General features: G+C 46.1%; 1 protein-coding gene across 2 annotated transcripts in view; it reads left to right on the forward strand.

Annotated features, from left to right (window-relative positions):
- The first annotated feature begins 14,916 nt into the window (after nt 1–14,916).
- The window catches only part of ZBTB46 (zinc finger and BTB domain containing 46), a 96,537-nt gene continuing 89,544 nt past the window's right edge, over nt 14,917–21,909 (forward strand). For both annotated transcript variants that reach the window (XM_077460405.1, XM_077460406.1), the window contains exon 1: nt 14,917–15,022. The gene's annotated coding sequence lies outside the window, so the exon portion shown is untranslated. The remainder of the gene's footprint in view (nt 15,023–21,909) is intronic.

The raw sequence follows: 21,909 nt of genomic DNA on the forward strand, positions 1-21,909 counted from the left end.
GGACAGTCAGTTATCACTGACTGTCCATTCATAAAAGGCAGGAGCCAATAAATGACATACAGTGCCTTGCGAAAGTATTCGGCCCCCTTGAACTTTTCAACCTTTTGGCACATTTAAGGCTTCAAACATAAAGATATAAAATTTTAATTTTTTGTGAAGAATCACCAACAAGTGGGACACAATTGTGAAGTGGAACGAAATCTATTGGATATTTTAAACTTTTTTAGCAAATAAAAAACTGAAAAGTGGTGCGTGCAAAATTATTCGGCCCCTTTACTTTCAGTGCAGCAAACTCACTCCAGAAGTTCAGCGAGGGTCTCTGAATGATCCAATGTTGTCCTAAATTACTGATGGTGATAAATAGAATCCACCTGTGTGTAATCAAGTCTCTGTATAAATGCACCTGCTCTGTGATAGTCGCAGGGTTCTGTTGAAAGCGCAGAGAGCATCATGAAGACCAAGGAACACACCAGGCAGGTCCGTAATACTGTTGGAGAAGTTTAAAGCCGGATTTGGATACAAAAATATTTCCTAAGCTTTAAACATCCCAAGGAGCACTGTGCAAGTGATCATTTTGAAATGGAAGGAGTATCAGACCACTGCAAATCTACCAAGACCTGGCCGTCCCTCTAAACTTTCAGCTCAGACAAGGAGAAGACTGATCAGAGATGCAGCCAAGAGGCCCATGATCACTCTGGATGACCTGCAGAGAACTACAGCTGAGGTGGGAGAGTCTGTCCATAGGACAACAATCAGTCGTACACTGCACAAATCTGGCCTTTATGGAAGAGTGGCAAGAAGAAAGACATTTCTCAAAGATATCCATAAAAAGTCTCGTCTAAAGTTTGCCACAAGCCACCTGGGAGACACACCAAACATGTGGAAGAAGGTGCTCTGGTCAGATGAAACCAAAATCAAACTTTTTGCCCACAATGCAAAACGATATGTTTGGCGTAAAAGCAACACAGCTCATCACCCTCAACACACCATCCCCACTGTCAAACATGGTGATGGCAGCATCATGGTTTGGGCCTGCTTTTCTTCAGCAGGGACAGGGAAGATGGTTAAAATTGAGGGGAAGATGGATGCAGCCAAATACAGGACCATTCTGGATGAAAACCTGTTGGAGTCTACAAAAGACCTGAAACTGGGACGGAGATTTATCTTCCAACAAGACAATGATCCCAAACATACAGCAAAATCTACAAAGGAATGGTTCACAAATAAACGTATCCAGGTGTTAGAATGGCCAAGTCAAAGTCCAGACCTGAATCCAATCGAGAATCTGTGGAAAGAGCTGAAAACTGCTGTTCACAAACTCTCTCCATCCAACCTCACTGAGCTCGAGCTGTTTTGCAAGGAAGAATGGGCAAGAATTTCAGTCTCTCGATGTGCAAAACTGATAGAGACATACCCCAAGCGACTTGCAGCTGTAATCGCAGCAAAAGGTGGCTCTACAAAGTATTAACGCAAGGGGGCCGAATAATTTTGTACGCCCCACTTTTCATTTTTTTATTAGTTAAAAAAGTTTCATAAATCCAATAGATTTCGTTCCACTTCACAATTGTGTCCCACTTGTTGGTGATTCTTCACAAAAAATAAAAATTTTATATCTTTATGTTTGAAGCCTGAAATGCGGCAAAAGGTTGAAAAGTTCAAGGGGGCCGAATACTTTCGCAAGGCACTGTATATACCGGCTCCTTCCTCCGTTCTCCATCCTGACAGATCCAGGATGACAGGGGGGACCAGAGGAGAACCTGGATTGAGCGGGGAGCACAGGGGGGAGTTGGAGTGGGACCCGGACAGAACAAGGAGCACACTGAGACGGAGGGAGATCCGGGGAGCCAGGGCAGTACACTGGGGGACAGTCGGGTGTCAGCAGTGGGGGTGTCAGGGCTGAGCTCAGCCTTTCCTTCTCTGAACTGACCGCTCGGCTGTCAGCTAATTGCCAGCTCCTATCTCTCTCCACAGTTATACAGCTGCTTATGATATCCTGCTTGTCAGTCCTGCCTACTTAAGCCGTTGAGCCAAGAGGATCTCTGCCTTCGCCTTGGTCAACATCACAGAGACTATCTCCTGTGTTCCTGTTTAAAGACTCGCTTTGCTGACATCCCTTCTGGCCACAGATCCTGCTTGCTGTTCCACTACATTGATCCCTGACTTCTGGCTTGGCTGACTATCCGTTACAGTTACTGAACTTTGGCTATGTTTTGACTATGTGTGTTCTTTTTACTTTTATTATTAAACAAGTGTAAATTAACTGTACTTCTGTTTCAGCCTGATTTCATGGTTTCGGACAGGGGTGAGGTACAAGTACAGATCTCCCTGTATAGCTTTCAATAAAGAATCTGACAGCGGTGGGAGGGAGATGAGGAGAAGCGGCTGTCAGATGCTTTATTGAAAGCTATACAGGGTGATCGATAATTTGTTCCTCCCCCCCACCACCATTGCACCAATCATCTGTTAGACTGCCCGCCCCCTGCTACGCTGAGGATGCCTGGCCTGATACAACAGGTATCAGATTAGGCATCGGAGCATTTGCACGAGTACCGATACTAGCGCAAATGCTTGGTATCCGCACCGATACTGATACTAGTATTGGTATCGGTGCTACCCTAGTGACAACCCCAACCACAGGGTCCTAATGCTTTGGTAGCATTGTCACTCCAGTACAACCACCAGCACCTAGTACTGTGGTAGCATTAGCACCTAGGTAACTGTTAAACCTGCCAGTAGCTGCCTCTTCCTTTAAATAGGTGACAACCCAAACCACAAGGTCCTAATGCTTTGGTAGCGTTGTCACTTCACTAACTGTTGAAACTGCCAACTGCCAGTATCTGCCTCTGCCTCTAAATGGATTATTCCTTATTCTTTAGGCTGGGTTTACATTGGTGCCGGATGCGGCTCGCAGCAGGGGGTCCAGTGCGTTGCTATTCTCCGTTTCAGGGACAATTCAGGGCTGAATTTTTGCCTGAATTTGGCCCTGAAACGGAGCCAAAGGCGCACGGGACTCTTGTGCAAGCCGCTCCGCAGCTGCAACAGAGATACAGTTAGGTCCATATATATTTGGACACAGGCACAATTTTCATACTTTTGGCTCTGTATGACACCAGAATAAAATGAAAACAAAACGATCCAAATGAATTTGAAGTGCAGACTCTCAGCTTTAATTCAAGGGGTTGAACATAAATATCAAGTTTACATTTTAGGAACTGCAACTATTTTTATACACAGTACCTCCTCTTTCAGGGGCTCAAATGTAATTGGACGCATAAATAAAATCATAAATAAAATGTTCATTTTTAATATTTTGTTGAGAATCCTTTACCGGCGATGACTGTCTGAGGTCTGGAACTCATGGACATGACCAAAGACTGGGTTTCCTCCTTTCTGATGCTTTGCCAGGGTCTAACTGCAGCTGTCTTCAGTTGTTCTTTGTGCGTCTTTCTGCCTTTAGTTTTGCCTTCAGCAAGTGAAATGCCCAATTGGGTTGAGATCAGGTGCCATTGCAGAATATTCCACTTCTGGGTGTCTACTGCAGTGTGTGTTTTGGATCATTGTCCATCTTTACTGTGAAGTGCCGCCCAATCAACTTTGCTGCATTTGGCTGAATCTGGGCTGATAGTATATCTCTAAACACGGCAGAATTCATCCGGCTGCTTCTGTCACATCATCAATAAACACCAATGACCCAGTGCCACTGGAAGCCATGCATGCCCATGCAATCACACTGCAAGCTCCACCATGTTTTACAGATGACGTTGTGTGCTTTGGATCATGAGCTGTTCCAAGCCTTCTCCACTCTTTTTTCTTCCTGTCATTCTGGTAAAGATTAATCTTTGTTTCATCTGTCCAAAGAATGCTTTTCCAGAACCGGTTAGACTTTTTTGCAAAGTCTAATTTGGCCTTTCTATTCTTCAGGCTTATGAATGGTTTGCACCTTGTGGTGAACCCTCTGTATTTGCTCTAGTGAAGTCTTCTCTCTTGATTGTAGACTTTGACAATTATACGCCCACCTCCTGGAGAGTGTCCTTCACTTGTCTGGATGTTGTGAATGGGTTTTTCTATACCATAGAGAGGATCCTGCGATCCTCCACCACTGTTGTCTTCCTTGGACATCCAGGCTTTTTTATGTTGCTGATCTCTCCGGAGTGTTCTTCTTTCCTCAGAATGAACCAAACTGTGGATTTGGCCACTCCTAACATTTCTGCTATCTCTCTGATGGATTTGTTTAGTTTTTTAAGCCTTACAATGGCCTGTTTCACTTACATGGACAGCTCATTTGAACGCAATATATTCCAATTGCAAATACTACACTTATGCCACGTACACACAATCGGAATTTTGGTCGGAAAAAGCTCTGATGGTTTTCCCAACAGAATTTCCGTCGGGATTTTGCTCAAGCTGTCTTGCATACATGCGGTCACACCAAATTCCGACCGTCAAGAACGCGGTGACATACAACACATATGACAGGACTAGAAAAAGGAAGTCCAATACCTAGTAGCCAATAGCTTCCATCTCGTAGTTGAATCTGAGCATGCGTGAGTTTTTGCGTATCGGAATTGCATACACACGACAGAAAAATTGAGAACATGCTCTCAAATTTTTGCTGGCGGGAATTTGGCCAGCTAAATTTCGATGGAGCATACACGCGGTCACATTTTTCGACGAAAAGCTCTCATCGGTCTTTTGCTGGCCGAAATTCCGATTGTGTGTACGCGGCATTAGAATCAACTGCAGACCTTTTACCTGCTTAATTGATGGATTTGGATATACATACCCTCAAATTAAACCTGAGAGTGTGCACTTTCAGCCCATATCCATTATATAACTATAGCTTGAATATATTTTGGTAAATACCTGTAAAAAAACTAAAATTGTACCTGTGTCCAAATATATGTGGACCTAACTGTATTTGAGCCGGTGTTCTGGCAGATAGTGTCCTGCCATCATATAGCGTCAGAAGAAGCTTCGGAAAATTTCCGAAGCTGAACGGCGCCTGCGCCGTGAGTGGAGGTGGTAGCCCCACCATCCAAGCGGACACAGGGTTGCGAAAATTAGATGGCCGCTCGCCACGCTGCGGGCTCGGCCTCGCTGCGCTCGGCTCTTTTTTATTCCTACTCTATGTCCACTTGGATGGTGGGGCTAGAACCTGGACTCACGGCGCAGGCGCCGTTCATCCTCGGCTATTTTCGGAATCTGTGTACTGTCCACAGTACACAGCGGACACTATATGATGGGGGACCTTATATGATGGGACACCGGCTCCATAGAGAGCCAGTCACAATCTTCTGTCATTCGAATTGAATGCAGAAAAACCTGCATCCAATTCGCAATAGTGTGAACCCAGCCTTAAACAGGTGACAACCCCAACCACCGGCTTCTGTGGTAACATTATCACTCAAGTAACAGTTAAACCTGCTAGTATCTGCCTCCTTTGAATTGGATGACAGCGTTAACCACCCGCTCCTAATGCTTTGTTAGGGTTGTCACCCAAGTAACTGTTGAGTTGGGTAGTGGATGAAGGTGAAGAAAGATGGCACTGGGGTAGAGAAAGAAGGCACAGTAAGATGGCATTAGGAGAGTGGATGAAGGTGTAAGAAGATGGCACTGGGGTAGAGAATGAAGATGCAGTGAGATGACATTAGGGTAAAGGATGAAGGGGCAGCAATATGGCACTGGGGTAGGTTAGAGCACAAAGGGGCAGGAAGGTAAAACTAGGGAAGAGGATGAAGGGGCGAGACGATTGCATTGGAGGAAGCTTAGGGAATAAAGGGACAAGAAGATGGCACTGGGCTAGTATAGAGTATGTAGATGATGAAGGAGCAGGAAGATAACACTGGGGGAAATTTATAGGAAGAAGGGACAGAAAGATGTCACTGGGGTATAGGATGAAGGGGCAGAAATATGGCACTGGAGTATAGGATGAATGGGGCAGGAAGATGCTACTGGGGTAGAGGATGAAGGAGCAGTAAGATAGCATTGCGATAGAGGATGAAGGGGCAGCAAGATAGCACTGGGGTAGGTTAGAGTATGAAGAGGCAGGAGGATGAAACTAGGGTAGAGGATGAAGGGGTGAGAAGATGGCTCTGGGGGAAGCTTAGGGAATAGAGGGACAAGAAAATGGCACTGGGGTAGTATAGAGCATGTAGAGGTAGCGGATCAAAAAGCCGAAAAGACGGAATCAAGGCAGTTTAAGGCAAGGCAGAATTAAGGTATGGGAAAATGGCACTAGGCTAGTTTAGCTGAACTAGTGGCAGGAAAATGTCACTGGGGTAGAGGGTGACAGAGCGGGAAAATGTCACTGAGGTAGAGAATGAAGGAGCAGAAAGATGGCAGGGAGGTATAGGATGAAGGGGCAGGAAGATGGTACTGGGGCAGTTTAAAGGGTGAAATAGCAACTTAATGTTTAGGGGATGAAAAAACATGAAGATGGCACAAGGATTACTTAGAAGATACAGTATAGGGGTGGCAAGATGGCACTAAGGCAGGGAATGAAGGTGCCGAAAGATAGCACTGGGGTCGTATAGTGGCAGAAAGATAAAACTGGTGTAGAGCAGGGATATGCAATTAGCGGACCTCCAGCTGTTGCAGAACTACAAGTCCCATGAGGCATAGCAAGACTCCGACAGCCACAAGCATGACACCCAGAGGCAGAGGCATGATGGGACTTCTAGTTTTACAACAGCTGGAGGTCCGCTAATTGCATATCCCTGGTGTAGAGGATGAAGGGGTAACAAAACGGCACTGGTTTAGAGGATAAAAACACTGGAATATGGCACTGGGGTGAAGGAAGAAGGCACAATGTTGGGGGTGTGGCAGGGAGCAGCGAGATGACATCATCTCTCACTGCCCTCCCCGCATCACCACTCTCCTGCTCTCACTAAATGGACCAGTGCTGTCAGCCTGCCATCGATGCACATTTGGTGGCATTGTCTGGCAGGGCAAGTGACAAGCCACATCAGTTGGCAAGCGACAAGCCACATCTGGTGGCCGGTGATGTGGCAAGTGACAATCTGCAAATGGTGCCATGAGACATGGCAAGTGACAATCTGCAAATGGTGGCAGGTGACGTGGCAAGTAACAATCTGCAAATCGTGGCAAGAGATGTGGCAAGTGACAAACTGCAAATGGTGGCAAGAGATGTGGCAAGTGACAATCTGCAAATGGTGGCAGGTGACGTGGCAAGTGACAATCTTCAAATGGTGGCAAGAGATGTGGCAGGGGACAATCTACAAATGGTGTCAAGCAACATGGCAAGAGACAATCCACATCTAGTGGCAGGTGACGGTGGCAAGTAACACACTGCATCTGGTGACAATGGCAAGTGACATGCTGCATCTGGTGGCAGGAGATGTGGCAATTGGCACTCCCAGGGCTCCCACTGATTCTGCAGTATGGTGAGTTGAACAACTTCATTATATATTACAAAGTAACAATAGAAATAATGCACTCCAATTACCCTGACACCATATCAACCATGGTGCCATGATCCCCCCGCGGGCATGCAAAAAGGTTGGTGAACGCTGCTATGGGCTCCAGCCCCAGATCTTATGCTGACCTAGCAATGCCCTTGGACAGGAAAATTACACTGAAGCGGCAGAGGAAGGAGAAAAGGGAATATGGAATTGGGGCAGTGTATTAAATAAAGGGACAGGAAGACGGCAGAAAGATGGCACAGGGGAACAGGATGAAGGGGCAGGAAGACTGCACTGGGACAGAAGATGAATGCACAGGAAGATGGCATTTGGGCAGAGAATGAAGGGGCAGCAAGATGGCACTGGCGTAAAGGATGAATGCATGGGAAGATGGCTTCAGGGCAGAGAATTAATGAACAGGAAGAAGGCATTGGGGCAGAGGATGAAGGTAAAGAAAGATAAGACACTGGGGTGGTATAGACTAGGGTAGAGGATTAAGGGGTGGAAAGAAGGCACTGGGGCCAGTTTACAAAATGAAGAGAAACGAAGATGGCATTGGGCTAGTGTGGAACATGAAGGGATAGAGGATGAAGAGGGAAGCAGATGGTACTGAACTAGTTTATCTGATATAGTGACTGGAAGATGGCACTGTGGTAAAGGATGAAGGAGCAAGAAGATGGCACTGGAGGCACTTTAGAGAATGAAGGGAAAGAAAGGTGGCACTGGGGGAAGGCAAGATGGAATCAGGATAATCTATAGAATAAACAGGAAGTGGCAGGACGCTAGCACTAGGGCAGAGGATGAAAGGGCAAGAAGATGGCATTGGGGCTGTTTAGAATTTGGAGCATGAAGGGGCAGGAGGGAAGCATTGAGGGAGAACATGAAGGGACAGAAGGATGGTGCTGGAGTAGACGATGAAGGGACAGGAAGATGGTATTGGGGTAGGTTAGTGGATATAGGGGTAGGTAGATGGCTCAGCAGACAACGGATGGATAGATGGCACTGGGGTTATTTGGAACATGAAAGGACAGAAAGATGGCAAAAGAATAGAACATGAAGGGGCAGAAAGATGGTACTGGGGGCAGATTAGAGGATAAAGGTAAAGGAAGATAGCACTGAGATAATAAGAGCGTGTGGGGCAGGAAGATGGCATTGGGGTACAGGATAAAGGCACGGGAAGATGGAAGAAGGGCATTTTAGTGTTGAAAATATAGTTATTAACATTTTCATAGAAAACACAGTGAACATAAAGCTTCACAATCCATGGACGGTCACAAACAAACATGTGATGGGAGTCACAATGGCTAACCCAAAGCTTGACTCCCGTTCTCTAGTAATGTTAAGCTAGAGTGAAGGACCGTCCTTTGGTACAAGAGGTGGTTCTGGCTAGTAAGCCTTGAAGATAAGAAGGGCATTTTAAAGAATGAACAAGATGATGACACTGGGGTAGCTTAGGTGATCTAACGGCAGGAAGATGGCACTGGGGTAGAGGATGAAGGGGCAGGATGATGGCACTGGGGTAGAGGATGAAGGGGCAGGATGATGGCACTGGGGTAGAGGATGAAGGGGCAGGATGATGGCACTGGGGTAGAGGATGAAGGGGCAGGATGATGGCACTGGGGTAGAAGATGAAGGGTAGGAGACAGTCAAAATAGGAAAAGCCAGCAACTGTTCATATCCAAAATATAAACGTTTATTGGTACATGTAAAAAGATACAAGGGCTGATGCGTTTCGGCAAACCACCTTGGTGATGGCACAAAGATAAAAATGACAAACATGCTATATATAGTAAAAAAGAATGGACTGGCCACACCCATCGCTTGAGCAATAATCCAATTATGTTAATTAATTTTTCAGACTGCCCAGCTGATGGGATTGGGGAAAAGGAAGAGAGAGCATATGCCACTAATGAGAAACAACAAAAAAGTCAAAATAAAATAAACCATAAGGAAAGAGGGAAAAAAAAAGAGAGCTTAGGTGATCTAACGGCAGGAAGATGGCACTGGGGTAGAGGATGAAGGGACAAGAGAATGGCACTGGGGTAGAGGATGAAGGGGCAGGATGATGGCACTGGGGTAGAGGATGAAGGGGCAGGATGATGGCACTGGGGTAGAGGATGAAGGGGCAGGATGATGGCACTGGGGTAGAGGATGAAGGGTAGGAGACAGTCAAAATAGGAAAAGCCAACAACTGTTTATATCCAAATGTAAACGTTTATTGGTACATGTAAAAAGATACAAGGGCTGACGCTTTTCGGCAAACCACCTTGGACACGGCACAAAGATAAAAATGACAAACATGCTATATATAGTAAATAAGAATGGACCAGCCCCACCCACCGCTTGAGCAATAATCCAATCAGGTTAATGAATTTTTCAGACTGCCCAGCTGATGGGATTGGGGAAAGGAAGAGAGATCATATGCCGCTAATGAGAAACATCAAACAAGTCAAAATAAAATAAACCATAAAGGAAAGAAAAAAAAAAAAAAGAATGAAAGAAAGAGAAGAGAGAAAAAGGGAAGAAAGAAGGGGACAATAATGACAAATATATCTAAATATCATTATAAACACTGGCATATCAAATAGTGAATTGTAGAATGCCTACAAGGACCTGTTTTGCACATATAAATAGATGGGTGTGAAATAAAGGAATCCGTTCCCCCCTTTATTTATAAATTCCAATTCTAGAAGAATCCATGTACAGATCTCAAACTCTACTTCATTGAATGTTGTAGAAAGCTGGAGAAAAATGTAAAAGACAGATAAACTTGAGTGCTATTTTAGGAAAAGATCCACATGGTATCTATGGTCCAAGCCTGTGGGAAATCTGCTGTGGAGGTTAAAACCCCACCAGACCTCTCTTTCCAAGAGTCCCCAGTGGATGTCACCCCCTCTGGGAGATCCTTTAACCCTTTCCAGACCGCAAAACCTTAAAAAGCATCCACGTTGTCTGCATGGGCATATTTAAAATGCTTAGAGACATTTGATAGACCTTTGTCATTAATATAGGCTGCCCCATGATAGTGTTCCTCAATTCTGGTTTGTAATTGCTGTGTTGTGCTCCCGACATATTGTAGTCTACACAAAACACACCCCACTGTATAAACAAGAAGATGTAGGGAAGGATGAGGGCACTGGGGTAGAGGATGAAGGAGCAGGAGAATGACACTGGGGTAGAAGGCAAAGGGTAGGAGATGAAAAGGCAGGAGGGTGGCACTGGGTTAGACGATGAGGGGGTAGAAGGGTGGCACTGGGGTAGAAGATGAGGGGGTAGGAGGGTGGCACTGGGGTAGAAGATGAGGGGGTAGGAGGATGGCACTGGGGTAGAAGAGGGGGTAGGAGGGTGGCACTGGGGTAGAAGATGAGGGGGTAGGAGAGTGGCACTGGGGTAGAAGATGAGGGGGTAGGAGAGTGGCACTGGGGTAGAAGATGAGGGGGTAGGAGGGTGGTACTGGGGTAGAAGATGAGGGGGTAGGAGGGTGGCACTGGGGGTAGAAGATGAGGGGGTAGATGGGTGGCACTGGGGTAGAAGATGAGGGGGTAGGAGACGAGGGGGTAGGAGGATGGCACTGGGGTAGAAGATGAGGGGGTAGGAGGGTGTCACTGGGGTAGAAGATGAGGGGGTAGGAGGATGGCACTGGGGTATATGGGGGGTAGGAGGATGGCACTGGGGTATATGGGGGGTAGGAGGATGGCACTGGGGTAGAAGATGAAGGGGTATGAGGGTGGCACTGGGGTAGAAGATGAAGGGGTATGAGGGTGGCACTGGGGTAGAAGATGAGGGGGTAGGAGGATGGCACTGGGTTAGAAGGGGGCACTGTGGTAGAAGATGAGGGGGAGTAGGAGGGGGGCACTGGGGTAAAAGATGAGGGGGGTAGGAGGGGGGCACTGGGGTAGAAGATGAAGGGGTAGGATGGCACTGGGGTAGAAGATGAGGGGGGTAGGATGGTACTGGGGTAGAAGATGAGGGGAGTAGGAGAGTGGCACTGAGGTAGAAGATGAGGGGGGTAGGAGAGTGGCACTGGGGTAGAAGATGAGGGGGTAGGAGAGTGGCACTGGGGTAGAAGATGAGGGGGTAGGAGAGTGGCACTGGGGTAGAAGATGAGGGGGTAGGAGGGTGGCACTGGGGGTAGAAGATGAGGGGGTAGATGGGTGGCACTGGGGGTAGAAGATGAGGGGGTAGATGGGTGGCACTGGGGTAGAAGATGAGGGGGTAGGAGGATGGCACTGGGGTAGAATATGAGGGGGTAGGAGGGTGGCACTGGTGTAGAAAATGAGGGGGTAGGAGGGTGGCACTGGGGTAGAAGATGAGGGGGTAGGAGGGTGGCACTGAGGTAGAAGATGAGGAGATAGAAGGGTGGCACTGGGGTAGAAGATGAGGGGGTAGGAGGATGGCACTGGGGTAGAAGATGAGGGGGTAGGAGGATGGCACTGGGGTAGAAGATAAGGGGGTAGGAGGATGGCACTGGGGTAGAAGATGAGGGGGTAGGAGGATGGCACTGGGGTAGAAGATGAAGGGGTAGAAGGGGGGCACTGGGTTAGAAGATGAGTGGTAGGAGAGTGGTACTGGGGTAGAAGATGAGGGGGGTAGGAGGATGGCACTGGGGTAGAAGATGAGGTGGGCACTGGGGTAGATGAGGGGGTAGGAGGGGCACTGGGGTAGAAGATGAGGGGGATAGGAGAGTGGCACTGGGGTAGATGAGGGGGTAGGAGAGTGGCACTGGGGTAGATGAGGGGGTAGGAGGGTGGCACTGGGGTAGAAGATGAGGGGTAGGAAGGTGGCACTAGGGTAGAAGATGAGGGGGTAGGAAGGTGGCACTAGGGTAGAAGATGAGGGGGGTAGGAGGGTGGCACTGGTGTAGAAAATGAGGGGGGTAGGAGGATGGCACTGGGGTAAATGGGGGGGGTAGGAGGGTGGCACTGGGGTAGAATGGGGGGGAGGAGGGTGGCACTGGGGTAGAAGATGAGAAGGGTAGGAGGGTGGCACTGGGGTAGAAGATGAGGGGGGTAAGAGGGTGGCACTGGGGTAGATGAGGGGGTAGGAAGGTGGCACTGGGGTAGAAGATGAGGCGTAGGAGGGTGGCACTGGGGTAGAAGATGAGGGGGGTAGGAGGATGGCACTGGGGTAGAAGATGAGGGGGGTAGGAGGATGGCACTGGGGTAGAAGATGAGGGGGGTAGGAGGATGGCACTGGGGTAGATGAGGCGGTAGAAGGGGGCACTGGTTGTAGACGATGAGGGGGGTAGGAGAATGGCACTAGGGTAAAAGATTAGGGGGTAGAAGGGGGGCACTGGGGTAGAAGATGAGGGGTAGGAGGGTGGCACTGGGGTAGAAGATGTTGGGGTAGAGGGGGGCACTGGGGTAGAAGATGAGGGGGTAGGAGGGTGGCACCGAGGTAGAAGATGAGGGGGTAGGAGGGTGGCACCGAGGTAGAAGATGAGGGGGTAGGAGGGTGGCACCGAGGTAGAAGATGAGGGGGTAGGAGGGTGGCACCGAGGTAGAAGATGAGGGGGTAGGAGAGTGGCACTGAGGTAGAAGATGAGGGGGGTAGGAGAGTGGCACTGGGGTAGAAGATGAGGGGGGTAGGAGAGTGGCACTGGGGTAGAAGATGAGGGGGTAGGAGGGTGGCACTGGGGTAGAAGATGAGGGGGTAGGAGGGTGGCACTGGGGTAGAAGATGAGGGGGTAGGAGGGTGGCACTGGGGTAGAAGATGAGGGGGTAGGAGGGTGGCACTGGGGTAGAAGATGAGGGGGTAGATGGGTGGCACTGGGGTAGAAGATGAGGGGGTAGGAGGATGGCACTGGGGTAGAATATGAGGGGGTAGGAGGGTGGCACTGGTGTAGAAGATGAGGGGGTAGGAGGGTGGCACTGGGGTAGATGAGGGGGTAGGAGGATGGCACTGGGGTAGAAGATGAGTGGTAGGAGAGTGGCACTGGGGGAGAAGATGAGGGGGTAGGAAGGTGGCACTAGGGTAGAAGATGAGGGGGTAGGAGGGTGGCACTGGGGTAGAAGATGAGGGGGTAGGAGGATGGCACTGGGGTAAATGGGGGGGTAGATGAGGGGGGTAGGAGGGTGGCACTGGGGTAGAAGAGGGGGGTAGGAGGGTGGCACTGGGGTAGAAGAGGGGGGTAGGAGGGTGGCACTGGGGTAGATGAGGAGGGTAGCACTGGGGTAGATGAGGAGGGTAGGAGGGTGGCACTGGGGTAGAAGATGAGGGGGGTAAGAGGATGAGGCGTAGGAGGGTGGCACTGGGGTAGAAGATGAGGGGGTAGGAGGATGGCACTGGGGTAGAAGATGAGGGGGGTAGGAGGATGGCACTGGGGTAGAAGATGAGGGGGGTAGGAGGATGGCACTGGGGTAGAAGATGTTGGGGTAGAGGGGGGGGCACTGGGGTAGAATATGAGGGGGTAGGAGGGTGGCACCGAGGTAGAAGATGAGGGGGTAGGAGGGTGGCACCGAGGTAGAAGATGAGGGGGTAGGAGGGTGGCACCGAGGTAGAAGATGAGGGGAGTAGGAGGGTGGCACTGGGGTAGTTTGAGGACGGAGAGGTAATTTGGAGGACGGGGAGCAGTTTGGAGGATGGGGGGGCAGTTTGCAGGATGGGGGGGCATTTTTGAGGACGGGGGGCAGTTTGGAGGACGGGGGGGGCAGTTTGCAGGACGGGGGGGTAGTTTGCAGGACTGGGGCAGTTTGCAGGACGGGGGGGGTAGTTTGCAGGACTGGGGCAGTTTGCAGGACGGGGGGGGTAGTTTGCAGGACTGTGGCAGTTTGCAGGACGGGGGGGGGGGTAGTTTGCAGGACTGGGGCAGTTTGCAGGACGGGGGGGGTAGTTTGCAAGATTGGGGCAGTTTGCAGGACGGGTGGGTAGTTTGCAGGACGGGGGGCAGTTTGGAGGACGGGGGGTAGTTTGGAGGACGGGGGGTAGTTTGCAGGACGGGGGGGGGCAGTTTGGAGGACGGGGGGGCAGTTTGGAGGACGGGTGCAATTTTGAGGACGGGGGGAGGGGTAGTTTGGAGGACGAGGGGGCAGTTTGCGGGACGGGGGGGGCAGTTTGGAGAACGGAGGGGGTAGTTTGGAGGACGGGGGTAGTATGGAGGACGAAGGGGTATTAGGGAGATCAGACACATGGTAAGTATCTGGGGTAACCAGTCCTGACCCTGAATGGCATTTCCCTTAGTCACGTGTCCATTGAGTCTCCCACATGGTTCTTATTCCCAAATCCCTCCCATCGCAGACAGGCTCGTCCTCTCCATGGCTGACATAAAGGCGTGGCCTCGATTTGAAGGGTGGGGCTACCCTGATGTCCGAACGAATGACTCCCGGGAGCGTGGGCGTGCCTCCATGTACTTCCCGCCCCCAGGCTTTTTGTCCGCCCTTCTTTTCCTTTCCCCGCCCGAGTTGGGAGGGCAGAAGGGGCGTGTCTCGGCTCTGCACCAATGGAAAGCGTCCAGAGGCGCGGCCTCTTACTGTGTCTGAGGCTGGAGACGCCACACCCCCCGGCTGGCTGTGCTGCGCCTTGTCACCTCCCCCAGCGCCGTCTGACAGTGTCGGGGACGCGCAGCGGAGACAGACAGCGGAGTGGCCGGAGACTGGACACAGGTAGAGGAACCGGGAGGAGGAGGGGGGACCGGGCTCCGCTGTGCATTATCATGTCTGTGACCGGGGAGGGGGCGGGGTCATCATGATGTGTACTGCTCACCTATAGGTATACAATGTATACAGTCCACACTGATCTCCTATATATAGATACAATGTATACAGTCCACACTGATCTCCTATATATAGATACAATGTATACAGTCCACACTGATCTCCTATATATAGATACAATGTATACAGTCCACACTGATCTCCTATATATAGATACAATGTATACAGTCCACACTGATCTCATATATATATATATATATATATATATATATATATATATATATATATATATATATACTGTCCACACTGATCTCCTATATATATATATATATACACTGTATACTGTCCACACTGATCTCCTATATGTAGATACAATGTATACCGTCCACACTGATCTCCTATATATAGATACAATGTATACTGTCCACACTGATCTCTAATATATAGATACAATGTATCTCTGTATACTGTCCACATTGATCTCCTATGGATACAGTGTATGCGTGTGCGTCTCTGTGTATACTGTTCACACTGATCACCTATTGCTACAATGTATCTCTGTGTATACTGTCCACACTAATCTCCTATGTTTACAATGTATGTGTGTGACTGGGGGAATCATACAAGTGTATACTGTCCACAATACAATGTATAGGGGGCAGTGTGTGTGTGTGTGACCAGGGAGGATGATCTCTGTGTATACTGTCCACACTAATCCATTATAGATATATGGGGCACTGTTGACTGGGGACAGTCATCTCTGTGTACACCGTCCACACTGATCCCTTATATGTGTGTTTATGGGGCACGCTGTGCGCTTGTCTCATTCAGGATGCAGAGAATATATACGTACAATTTCTGTGTAACGCTCAGTACATATATTGTGTAGTTTGTATAATGTATGGGGACTGTATATGGATATAAGGAGTCACTGTGTGTATATTTATTTGCCATACAGGTTGTGTATATAATGTATGGGAGGGAGCAGGGCTCATTATATACTCAATGAGTGACACAACATATATGTATATAATGTAAAGGTAACACTGTGTGTTTATGTATAGGGGGGCAACTGTGTTTTTAAAATGAGATTTGTAAGCAGTGTATGGCGAATGCTATGTGTGTATATGGGGTCATTGCAAATATAATGTAGGGGTTCAGTATGTGCTTATAATGTAGAGGTACCATACGTGCATATAATATGCGGGTTCACTCTGTTTCTATATTGTAAGGTATGTTATAGGGTCTCACTATGTGTCTATTATAGGGGTTCACTCTGTCTATATTGTAGGGGTACACTACGTGTCTATACTGTTGGGGTTCACTCTGCCTATATTGCAGGGGTACACTATGTGTCTATATTGTTGGGGCTCACTCTGTATTGTAGGGGTTCACTCTTTGTCTATATTGTAGGGGCTCACTCTGTCTATATTGTAGGGGTTCACTATGTGTCTATATAGTAGGGTCTCGCTATGTGCCTATATAGTAGGGGCTCTCTATGTGCCTATATAGTAGGGGCTCACTATGTATCTATATTGTAGGGGTACACTACGTGTCTATATTGTTGGGGCTCACTGTATTGTAGGGGTACACTATGTGTCTATATAGTAGCAGGCTCACTATGTGTCTATATTGTAGGGGTTCACTATGTGTCTATATTGTTGGGGCTCACTCTGTATTGTAGGGGTACACTATGTGTCTATATTGTTGGGGCTCACTCTGTATTGTAGGGGTACACTATGTGTCTATATAGTAGGGGCTCACTATGTGTCTGTATTGTAGGGGTTCACTCTGTGTCTATATTGTAGGGGTTCACTATGTGTCTATGTAGTTGGGGTTCACTATGTGTCTATATTGTTGGGGTTCACTATGTATTTATATAGTAGGGGCTCACTATGTGTCTATATTGTTGGGGTTCACTATGTATTTATATAGTAGGGGCTCACTATGTGTCTATATTGTAGGGCTCAGCCTGTTAAGAAGAACAGTGCTGTGTCTGTGGACAGAAAGCTCTTAAAGTGATATTAAAGGCAAGTTAAAAAAAAAAAAACAACAAACATGTTATACTTACCTGCTCTGTGTAGTGGTTTTGCACAGAGCAGCCCAGGTCCTCCTCTTCTGGGCTCCTCTGCTGGCGCTCCTGGCCCCTCCCCCCTGCTGCTGCTCTGTGTGTCCATTCAAAAGTAGAGCTGTGGCTCGGCCCCGTCCCCTTTTGTCTTTTCATTGGCTCACTGGCTGGGATTGACACAATGGCTCCCACTGTCTTTTTCGGCCAATGAGGAGGGAGAGTCCCCAGAGAGCCGAGGTAGGTATTAAGGGGGAGCTGCACACGATAGTTTTTGTTACTTTCATAGAATGCATTAAGATAAAAAATAAATAAACTTTAGGCCTTTAGAACCACTTTAATGTCTTCTGTGAATTTATATTTACATTTTTTTATTTACATGCCAGTTCTGTATAGGAAATCTAAAATGTGAATCCCCTAAAAAAGAGGTGGTAATGTCTATATTACCTATGTGGGGTGTGAGTCTAATGAAGGGGACGGCTCAGAATATTTTATCTTATTATAATATAAGTAAGACCACAAAAAAAACAACAACCGTGTATGTATATATATATATATATATATATATATATATATATATATATATATATATATATTATTAGAGCTGCGTGATTAATTGTTAAAAAAATCACGATCTCGATTCAACCCCCCTTACGATCTTAATCTGGCATTTCCACAATTCTATGTAACAAGTGCAGAGCCCTTCTCTGCTCAGAGAGGTCAAAAAAAAAAAAAAAAAGCCCAGCAAAGTTTATCACAACATTGCTCAGTGTTGAGCTAAAAAGAAACATTGTATCATTTGGTTCTTTTAGATCAAAGAGATGAACGTCAGTCTGTAAATGAGGTTAACCCCCTTTACGATCTTAACCCAGCATTTCAACGATTCTATGTAACAAGTGCAGAGCCCTTCTCTGCTTAGAGCTATAAAAACAAATTTAAAAAGCCAGCAAAGTTTATCACAACATTGCTCAGCTCTGAGATAAAAAGAAACATTGTATCATTTGGTTCTTTTAGATCAAGGGGGTGAACTTCAGTCTGTAAATGAGGTCAGTTTAACCACTTAAAGCTAAAATCTGATTTTTTTGCTAGAAAATTACTTAGAACCCCCAAATATATAAATATATTTATTATATATATATATATATATATATATATATATATATATATTTTTTTTTGTTTTGTTTTTAGCAGAGACCCTAGAGAATAAAATGGAAGTCGTTGCAATATTTTTTGTCACACTGTATTTGCGCAGCGGTCTTTCAAACACAATTTTTTGGGGGAAAATATACACTTCGGTGAATTCAAAAATAAATAAACAACCAATTTGTTTGTATAATCTGAAAGATGATGTTACGCAGTGAATCATGATTTTTATTCTAAGCAAAAAAAAAATCGTGATTCTCATTTTATCCAGAATTGTGCAGTGTGTGTGTTTGTGCGTGTGTGTGTGTGTGCGTGTGTGCATGTATGTATGTATATGTGTGTATATATATATATATATATATATATATATATATATATATATATATATATATATATATATATATATATATATATATATATATATATATTTCAACTTGACCCTCCCTTCTAGATTGTAAGCTCTAACGAGCAGGGCCCTCTGATCCCTCCTGTACTGAATTGTATTGTAAGTGTACTGTCTGCCCTCATATTGTAAAGCGCTGCGCAAACTGTTGGCGCTATATAAATCCTGAATAATAATAATATATATATAATATTATTATTATTTTTTTTAATACAATTTTTTTTATTTATTTTTATCTTGATCAGACCGTAACTAAATACTTACACCTAAGAAAGCCTCTCTATACTTGTTGATATTTAGCAGCCAGAAGGATGCTAATTGCAAGCTCTCTGGGTCAGCTCCAGATTTTCCCACACCTTACCTGGTGCCTAACATAACGGATCCTTTTATTAGCTTCCTTACTAATCTCCATCAAAGGTGACATTGCACTCATAAATTTATGTTTGTGTAAACTGATCACAGATTTGAAGATGCGTCTTACTCAGCGTGGGTGGGGGGTTTTGCATGACGCGGTTGGGCGTGGGTTTATAAGCCGCGTTTATTGCTCTTGTGTGTGGAGTAGGAGGGTACGAGGTGAGTTGTGGTTGTCCAGTTGTCGTAAAAAATAAAAATAAAATTGAATTGACAGTGGAAGTGTGTTTTAAAGGGTTAGTCTGCTTAAAACTTGTATTTCAGTTTGGGTGGATATATATGGGATAAATCCGGGGTAGGCAGCCTGGGGCCCTCCAGCTGTTGTGGAACTACATTTCCCATGAGGCACTGCAAGGCTGGTAGTTACAATGACTCCCAGAGGCATGATGGGACTTGTAGTTCTGCAACAGCTGGAGGGCCCCGGGTTGCTTAGCTCTGGGATAAATCGTGCAGCGGCTGCTTGTATTTTGGGGGAATTTGCATGCTGAGATCTCGCTGCTGGAATTTCCAACTCTGGTACACCCACCAGTGTTGACAACAAAAAAAAAAAAAAAAATGTAAAAAATATAAAAATATTCATCTAACATTCACATTGACCTAACCAAGATTAGGCGGAACTGGAGAATTCTGATGCAGGGATCTTTCTGCATGAGTCTCTTGGAACTAGAACAGTTGGAAATTGAAAGTGTATTTATAGCCCAAACAATTTTTTTTATTTTTTTTTTGATAGAGTTGGCAGAGATAACCCTGCTAGTAGAGCCGCACGATTAATCTTGAAAAAATATTGTGATCTTGATTCAACTCCCCTCACGATCCTAATCCAGCATTTCCATGATTCATGTAACAAGTGCAGAGCAGATCTTGCTAACCGCTGTAAAAAAAAAAAAAAAAGCTGGAAAAGTAATGAATAAAAACAAACAAACACAGGGGGAGATTTACTAAAACTGGAGGACTCAGAATCTAGTGCAGCTGTGCGCGGTAGCCAATCAGCTTCTAACTTCAGCTTGTTCAATTAAACTTTGGCAATAAAACCTGGAAGCTGATTGGGTTTTTATGCAGAGCTGCACCAAATTTTGCACACTCAAGGTTTATTAAATGACCCCCCCCGCTGTATCATTCTGTTCTTTTAGATAGCAGAGGGATGAACTTTGGTCTGCAAATGAGGGCAGTTTAACCACTTAAAGGGTAAGCTTTTTTCTGACACTTGTTGCTTACAAGTTAAAATCAGTATATTATAATTTAATATAATTAATAATTATATATTATAGTAAAATTTTAGCAGAGACCCCCAGAGAAGAAAATTGCAGACGTTGCGATATGTCGCACTGTATTTGTGCAGCGGTTTGGGAAAAAATACACTTCCGTGAATTAAAAAACGAAAACGGTAATGTTAGCCCAATTATTATTTTTTGAATGATGTGAAAGATGTTGGTACGCAGAGAATCGTCATCTTTATCCTAAGCAAAAAAAATAACGATTCTCATTTTATCCAGAATCGTGCAGCTCTACCTGATAGTTTTGTTTTTTGTTTTGTTTTGTTTTTTTTGCCGTCTTTGTGCCTTTTTAGAGAAATTTTTTCCTTTCACTTTTACAGAGATGCAACAGGAAGTGGAAAAAAAAAAAAAGAGAGAAAATACCCTCTTAGGCCTCTTCAAGATGGGCGGCAGACTTTACCACACTCTAAAAATCGATCTGTGGTAAAATCGCTTTTCAGATCGAAGTTGACAGGCGTACAGTAGGCAGTACTGTTTGCTGCATGCCTGTTTTTTGATTCCCGGGGGGGAATAATTCTATCTCAGTGGGGATTTTACATTGAAATATTGCGCCACCAATGCCCAGTGTTTGCCAGTTCTACTGACCGATTTGAATTCTATCTTGCTTTGTGAGAGAGAGATAATTAAAAGTTTGTTTTTTTTTTATTCTTTTTTTAAAAAGCTGGGCGACAGTAGGGATTTTAGCTCTGTGTCAAGCTGTATGTTGTGTATCAATGCTGTTTCCTATATTGCTTTAATAAAAAATAAAAAAAGTTGTGCCACTCCTACTATAGCCACATTTGGCACGTGGTTTGCGTTGCAGTCCCATTGACTTCACTGGGTGAGTTTGACCGGCACTAAAATTTCCAAACTACAGAGCATAGCAGGTGCTTCAATGTGAACGAAACTATTTGGCCGCCATGTTTTTATTACCCCGCCCACCCCCACCACTTGTGTATAATAAGCCTAATGCCGCGTACATGTGATCGGAAATTTGGCCAGCAAAAGTCCGAGAAGAGCTTTTGGACGGAAAATGCGACCGTGTGTACACGCCATCGGAAATTTGCTGCCGAATGTCGGCCAGCAAAAGGTTGAGGGCAGGTTCTTAATTTTTCGGTCGGGGAAAAAGTTCCTATGCGAAAATGCGTTCGTTGTATGCAATTCCGACGTGCAAAAACTCGCGCATGCTCGGATTCAACTACGAGATGAAAGCTATTGGCTACTGGCTATTGAACTTCCTTTTTCTAGTCCCGTCATACGTGTTGTACGTCACTGCGTTCTCGACGGTCAGAATTTGGTGTGACCGCGTGTAGGCAAGACAGCTTGAGTGAAATCCCACCGGAATTCCGTCGGGAAAATCATCAGAGCTTTTTCCGACCAAAATTCCGATCGTGTGTACGAGGCATTAGGCCCCTTTCACATGGGAAACCCAATCGGTTGTTTTTTTTTTTATTTATTTTTTTTTGTTATTTTTTTTAATTTTTTTTTTTTCAGGCAGACCTTATCAGATGGTCCTTGTATCCCTATGGTGTAAACGGCCTAGTGTCCGTTTTATACCCGT

Source organism: Lithobates pipiens, unplaced genomic scaffold (assembly GCF_037356315.1).
Source record: "Lithobates pipiens isolate NorthernLeopardFrog02 unplaced genomic scaffold, aLitPip1_a1.2 Scaffold_28, whole genome shotgun sequence".
Taxonomy (NCBI): Eukaryota; Metazoa; Chordata; class Amphibia; order Anura; family Ranidae; genus Lithobates; species Lithobates pipiens.